The 7,244-nt window shown below is 53.4% G+C and overlaps 1 long non-coding RNA gene across 1 annotated transcript; it reads right to left on the bottom strand.

Moving 5' to 3' along the window:
• Positions 1-312: 312 nt before the first annotated feature.
• On the bottom strand, positions 313-3,133 carry LOC122214850. The gene is made up of 3 exons (XR_006200100.1): positions 3,022-3,133; positions 1,790-1,910; positions 313-401 (listed from the first exon to the last, which is right to left on the bottom strand). It is a non-coding gene; the product is annotated as an uncharacterized LOC122214850 (long non-coding RNA).
• Between the last annotated feature and the right edge of the window lie 4,111 nt (positions 3,134-7,244).

Raw genomic sequence — 7,244 nt, 5'->3', positions numbered from 1 at the left:
GTGTACAAATAGCTAAGAAGTAAGTACACGAGGTGGTGCTCAGTGTAGTCAGTGATCAGGGAAAAACACATCTGGTCCACACAGAAAAGCCTGTTCCCCCCACTGGAGTGGCTCGTCCGTGGTGGCCACGGATGGAGTCACCAGAACTCCCTGCACTGCGGATGGAAATACAAAATGACAAAACCTCTCGAAACACAGATTGGCGGTTTTGCGCAGGTCTAAAAAAAGCTATCCCATCACCCAACTCTTCCGTTTTACCCAAGAGAACTGAAAATAAAATATACCCCCAAACAGACTTGTTTTATTCATCGCCAAAAACCGGAAACAACCCCAGCATCAACAGGTGAATGTACCACCCATGGAATATGACGCATCAGCAGAAGGGACCCATCCTCTGGTACCTGTAGCAAAAGGAAGTAATCAGCACCAAGCTGTGTGAAAGATGCCAGGCGCAAAGAAGTACCTTCTGTCTGATTCCGTGTGTGCGAGAGTCTGGAAGGAACACCACCGGGCCAGGACAATCGGAAGCAGACCTGACTTCTTATGGGGCTGGGGGGCGGGGACTGCCAGCCAAGGAGCACGAGGGAAAATTCTGGATGGATGGAAAAGTTCTGGGTCTGGTTCAGGGTATGTACGTTTGCCGAAGCTCATACAACTGCTCACTTGAAATCTGCCTTTTATGGAACGTAAATTACACCTCCATGAAGTTGATGAAAGTATAACCATTTCAAGGCAAGCGTTCATCACAAGTAAGATGTGGTATTTCCTAGTCGTTAAAGATTTGAACTCGGGACCCTGGGTTCTTTCCCTGGCTTTACCATTCATCAGCTTGGCAACTATGGATAAGTCACTCAATGTTCTCCTGCCCCAGTTTCCTCATCTGTAAAGTGGGTATGATGGCAATCCCTGCTTCACAGACGGTTGCTTGAAGGATTCAAAGTGTTGATACATGTAAAGCACCTTCAGCAGGGACCAAGCACATTCTGTGGTCTGTGTGCCCTTCCCCCGTTGGCCTTCGGAAGGCTGATGTTCTAATAGCACATCGGCACGATTCAAAGGAACAGCGATGAACTTGGGGCCAGGTGACCGGGGCTCTACCCTCAATTCTGCTAACCGCCCATCAGGCAGGCTTAGGAAAGCTATGTGCCTTGACTCTTTTTCCCCACCTGCCAAATGAGGTCAAATTGCAACTCTTCGTGGACCCCTTTCTCCATTTTTGCCTTGTCCACGCTGCACATATCTTATTATTTGCTGAATATTTTCCTTTAAATCAACTTGTGTTTTTTAACTCGAATATATATAGCCTCATCCTAAATTATAATATGAATCAAATTAAGGGTTTGATTTGTTCATTAGAAGTTTTTTCTAAGATACATTTAAGGAGGGGGGCGCCTGGCCGGCTCAGTCAGTTGAGCTTCTGACTTCGGCTCAGGTCATGATCTCACGGTTCGTGGGTTCAAGCCCTTCGTCGGGCTCTGTGCTGACAGCTCGGAGCCTGGATCCCACTGTGGGGGGATTCTGTGTGTGTCTCTCTCTCTCTGCCCCTCCCCCGCTCATGTTCTGTCTCTCAAAAATAAATAAATGTTAAAAAAATATTTTTTAAAGATACATTTAAGGAGTCATTATTTGATCATTGGGAGAAAAGAGCCCAGCTGTGTGTTCACGGACTCCCTAAAACCATTCTGTGCGCCTCCAGCTGCGTGCACATTGAGAGAGACAGGGTGAATGACGTACGAACCCTCCCCTGCTTGCACTCCCAAAGCCCGTATGGCTCTGCGAGTAGACTCACATCTTGGCTGTGCTGGGGAGAAGCAGCCACCCACGCGGCTCCAGGAGGCGGCTGGGAGGCGGCTGCGGCCAGGATGCCCAGCGTCTGGGTGGTGACGGGGATGGGGTTTCCACGGGAGACACTGCCGAGACGTAGAGAGAGCAAGAAAAATGGTCTGTTAGTCTGTGTGGACTCCCCATTCAAGACTCCGTAGTCTCTCCACCCAGATGCTGTCTGCTGTTGCTCGGTATTTCCACTGGGAAAACCTATGGGAATCACAACCTGGGACTCGACTTTTCACATTAATAGTAATGACAACCCACGGGTGTTAAGTAAGCTAGAAGCAAATTGACGTGCAGGCCATAAATTGGAAGTTCTCTGAAACACGGATGTCATAACTCTTATCTTGTCTTTGCTCAACAGACGCTTTACTTTCTCATAAGCCAAGAGCACAGAGCAATCACATTTACCTAATAGGCAAATGCTCCTTCCAGATTAAACATCCTTGTCCAGAGAGTTGCACCCCTTGTCTCAAGACATCGGCATCTCCGTGTGGTTTACTGAGCTCTCAGGCAAACTGAGAGTAACATGATGTGACGCCAGAGGAAGGGGCGAGAGCGGGCTCATTTAGAATGGAGGTTGGCAGGGGCACCTGGGTGGTTCTGTCCATTGAGCGTCCGACTCGGGCTCAGGTCATAATCCCACGGTCCGTGAGTTCAAGCCCCGCATCTGGCTCCATGCTGACAGCTCAGAGCCTGGAGCCTGCTTTGGATTCTGTGTCTCCCTCTCTCTCTCTGCCCTTCTCCCACTCACATTCTCTCTCTCTCATGTGCGCTCTCTCTCTCAAAAAATAAACATTAAAAAAAAAAGTGGAAGTTGACAACATTTTTGTGTCGAGGGCCAGGAAGTGAATATTTTCATCTTTGTGGACTTCTGTCACGACTGCTCACTCTGAAAGCAGCCACAGACAACCTGTAAATGGGTAGGCATGGCTGCCCCCCAGGCACACCCGGGCATGGCCGTGTGACTCCATCCAGTGACCTCGGACCACAGAGGCCACCGCCTGCAGCTGGGTCCACTCCTCAGGGGCTGGGGGACCGGGTCCTCGATGAACTGAATGCACCCGGAACAGAGAGGGCAGAGTCTTGCCTGTCTAAGCTCCGGTCAACTTTGCTTTCCTGACCCACGCTCACAGAACTGTTCTCCACTCAAAACCAAGAGCCCCAGGACACGGGGGCCGCGTCCCCCTCTACCTCTGTGCCTCCCATCCCCCAGTCTGTAGCCCTGGGCTCCAGGAAAGCCCGTTAGTTCTCGATGAGCCAGGGCATCCTTTTCAATGTTGCAGACAAATAGCCAAAGAACACTTTCTTCTTGCTCCTCAGTGACCCCTAAATAGGACCTGGTCGCAGACTTTGTGACATGGTTGGTTGAACACAGCGATGCCACCCTGTGAGGGATCTACCCAGTGAGGGCTGGTTAAATTGTGCCAGATAGAAGTACACGTTCAGTCGGATTTCCTCAGCTAATAAACAGGGCTATGTCACAGACGACTTCAGAGACCCCACTCGCCCTCAAAACGTAATGATTACGTGTAACGAGGGCACAGATGTCCAGTGAGTGGAGCGCCCCAAGGCCCAGGGCGACTCGTCTGAGCAAAAGACCTTCAGCATATCATTGTTTGCATCTTTGATTTATAGCTCTTCAAAAGGCAACTGAAGTCTAGAACAGCTGTTTGGGCTGGAGATACAGGCAGAACAGAAAGAAGGGTCTCCAAATGTTTCCAAATGTCTCTGGCACACTCGGAAACAAATGGTAGCATTACCAGATCTTTTAAAGGGAAAAGCAAAACGAGACAAAAACAAAAACCACCCCCTACCCACACACAATAAGGAGCTAGCTGCCAAAAGATACCTCTCTGCATCGGTTTTTGGTTGAAACAAACACCCTGAAAAATCTCCCTCCAGCCCGACCTCCTTGTCAAGGTCAGAAATGGCGCTCAGACCCACCAGCCGGTGAGAGGCCCCGCCCTGCACCCCCGTGTCTGTCTTCACATCAGCTCAACCTGAGTTTTGATTTACCTTCTGCTTCGTGATTGAGATGCACTCTCATGGGTCTGTGTTTTCCAGGGAGGGCATCCTGCGTGCGGAAAGGGCATCAGTGGGGAGACCAGCCATGAGCGGAGGCTGTGCACGGCATCCAGGGACAGTGGGGCAGGGACCACACGTGCTCATGTCCTGAATGGGGGTCGAATGTAGGTCACACGGAACACCTGTTAGAACCCAGAACAGCATCGAATCTGGGCACTTAGCTGTGGATCCCAAGTGACTGTGGGTCCGGAGGGAACGAGGGCAGCAGAGTGGGGTGTGGGCACGCGAGGGGCTCACAGCAGAGGCCTCTTGCCAGCCAGTGTGAAGGTATTTCGATCCGGGAGTGGGAGGGAGGGGTGGGGACGTGCGGACAGGGACAGAGACTCAGCGTGTGCCATATAACAGAGTCCTTCCTGCTTCAGGACGGCGACCGTCAGCTTGACCCCCATTGAGGTATGTCCAAGTGCTGGGGTCACCCCAGGTGCTGTGCTTCCTGGAGGACTGAGGCTCGCTGCCCATCAGCTCGTCTCCCTGACAAACACGGGTCCTGACCCCCAGGCCACGGCGGATCCCAGGGGGCCGGGGACCCACACTCGGCCAAAGGAGGTCCCGCCAAGACATTGCACGTGGTGCCACGTGAGACTCGTGCCCGTCCGTGGAAGATGGCCCCCCGTGGGCTTAGTGGTATTTCACTACCTGGTACCCCTTCCACTTTCTTTCTGGAAGGTCCCGGCAGGAACTGCCCAGCTTGCTCTCGTGGCCTCTGCTGATTCTGGTGGACCTGAACACCCTGTTCCCCTCTTCTGGGCCTGGCCCTCTGGGGCCCGCAGCCCCCCGGCTCCAGAGAGGGGCCTCCTGCGACCCGCACCAGACATCGGTCTCCGAGAGAAGATTCCCCACCTTTCCACATGCCCTGGCATCGTGCATCGGCCTGTGGCCCCAGGGGGACAGCGTGACTGAGGACGAAGTCCACCGACAGGAAACAGAGCTTAGCGGCACCGTGACATTTTGGAGCCCCCAGGTACCGTGCGGCCGGGGGCTTTTCAGTTTGGATTTTTCAGTTATGTGAGTCTACAAACTCCTGTGATTGTCTCCTGGTCTCCACTGTCACTCACAACTGAAAGAGCCCCGTCTGGTCCGATCAGTGGGGACACGGCCGTCTTCGGGCCTGGCTGTCCGACAGTTTTGTGGTAAATGGTGTCACCACGGCGACCTGCCAGCTGAGCAGAAGAGAGGACGTGAGGTCCACGGTCTGGACATTTCCTGCAGAGGGACGGCATCATGTCGACAGAGCAGCGGCACCCCCGGCAATGCCCACGGCCCTGGGGGACCCCACAGCCCTCCTCCGTCCCCCCTGCCAGGGCCGTGGGCATGGCAGAGAGCCGGGCGGGGGTAGGAGGGCGCAGGAAGGCAGCTGCTGACCCATTTCAGCCAAGCGCGGCTGGAGCGCTCCCTTATTTGTGCCTCTCCGACTATTTCAGGCGACCGCCTACAGGCGCAGCGACACCTAGACGGCGGTTAGCCAGACCTGCCGGGAGTCGAGTGCCACCCTCACTCTATAAACAGGCCGGGGGCCAGTCCTGAGAACACAAACTCAGACCAGGCCAACGCGACGCCTGTGCGTCCAGCTACGGGGCCGACCCGCCTGAAGCTGGAGTCGCGGCTCCTGACGTCAGCAAGCATGAACACAGAGCAGCGGGCACCCCCTCGCGCCCGCCCGCACCCACGCCACACTTCCTTCTGCAGGCTGTCTTGTCGCGTGGGTCTCTGGCGCTCCGCTTCCCAGGAAATGTCATCCGAGAACACCATGTGAAGGGAACGCTATGTTTTATTCATTTTCTGGAACATTCTCTGAAACATCGGGGATGTGCCAGTAGCCAGCGCACCTCATTTTTTGAACGAAGGGAGAGAATCGTCCAATGCAACACACAGGGTTGCTTTTATTTTCCCGACATGATGCTGTTGAGCTGAATCTCACATATTGTAACATTCAAGGGTACAATTCAGTGATTGGCTGTGATGTTAGCAAGTGGTGGGACCGTCACCCCGAATCAGTTTTAGACGTGTCCATCCCACAGAAGACCCTCGTGGTCAACCCCACCCTCCAGGCAGCCAACAATGTGCTTTGTGTCTCTGTAGATTTGCCCTCTCTGGACACGTCCTATCAACAGAATCGTACGATGTGTGGTCCTGGTGTCTGGCTTCTTTCATCCACCCCAACTTTTGAGGGTCCACCCATGTATTAGAACTTGGTTCCTGGGGGTGCCTGAGTGACTCAATTGGTTAAGCGTCTGACTCTTGATTTTGGCTCAGGTCATGATTCCAGGGTCATGGGATCAAGCTCCATGCTAAGCATGGAAATTGCTTGGGATTCTCTCCCTCCCTCTCTCTCTGCCTCTCCCCCACTCATGCTTGTTCTCTCTCTCTCTCTCCCTCTCTCTCTAAAATAAGAAAGGGTGGTGCTCAGGTGGCTCAGTCGGTTAAACATCTGGCTTCAGCTCAGGTCATGATCTCACGGTTCGTGGGTTCGAGCCCACATCGGGCTCTGTGCTGACAGCTCGGAGCTTGGAGCCTGCTTCTGATTCTGTGTCTCCCTGTCTCTCTGCACCCCCTCCACTCGTGCTCTGTCTCTCCTGTTTCTCAAAAGTAAGTAAATGTTAAAAAAAATAATAAAAAATTTTTAAAAAGAATTTCATTCCTGTTTATGAAAGAACCATGTTCCCTGGCGTGGACATGCTACATTTTGTCTACCCGTTCACCAGTTGATGGCCACCTCAGTTGTTTCCAGTGTGGGGTTACTGTAGGTTTGTAAACAAGTCTTTGCATAGATAGGCTCGTTTTTGTTTCTCTTGAGCAGGTACCAAGGACTGGAGCTGCTCAGTGGGTCATACAAACTCAGTGGCTTGTGTCTTTGCCCCATACGTCCATACAGTGTGCGAAGTTCTGAGCACACATTCTCAGTCTGAGCCCTGGCTGGGTCACTTTCAGGCAAGTCTCCACTCAAGCCAGTCCTATAAGCCTTCTGGACCTCAGAGTCCCCATCTGTCAAATGGGGTGATAACAGGGCCCCTGGCTCGGGCTCCCTGTGGAGAGAATGTGGATGAACGTGTCCTAGTGCCCAGCACCTGACCCCACAGCAAGCACCCGGGACAGGAGCCCGTCACGAGAACCAGCTGCACCGGGGGGTGGGGGGTGGGGGGTGGGGGGTGGTTTGGGTCAGCGTCCACACCTGTGTCCTCACCCTGCAGAACCTTCTGTGGGGCTCCACGTGCAAGTAAGCAGCCTGCTGGGGCAGCAGAAGGGCCTGACTTCACCCTCCAGTTAAGAGCTCACGGTCCTGCTTTGCTCATCACGGACCAGGGGTCCAGTCTCCCCCTAACACGTGTGTC

This window comes from Panthera leo, chromosome A3, assembly GCF_018350215.1.
Source record: "Panthera leo isolate Ple1 chromosome A3, P.leo_Ple1_pat1.1, whole genome shotgun sequence".
Taxonomy (NCBI): domain Eukaryota; kingdom Metazoa; phylum Chordata; class Mammalia; order Carnivora; family Felidae; genus Panthera; species Panthera leo.
The sequence above is the reverse complement of the archived record's forward strand: the minus strand, read 5'-3'. Positions and strand labels throughout refer to the sequence as shown.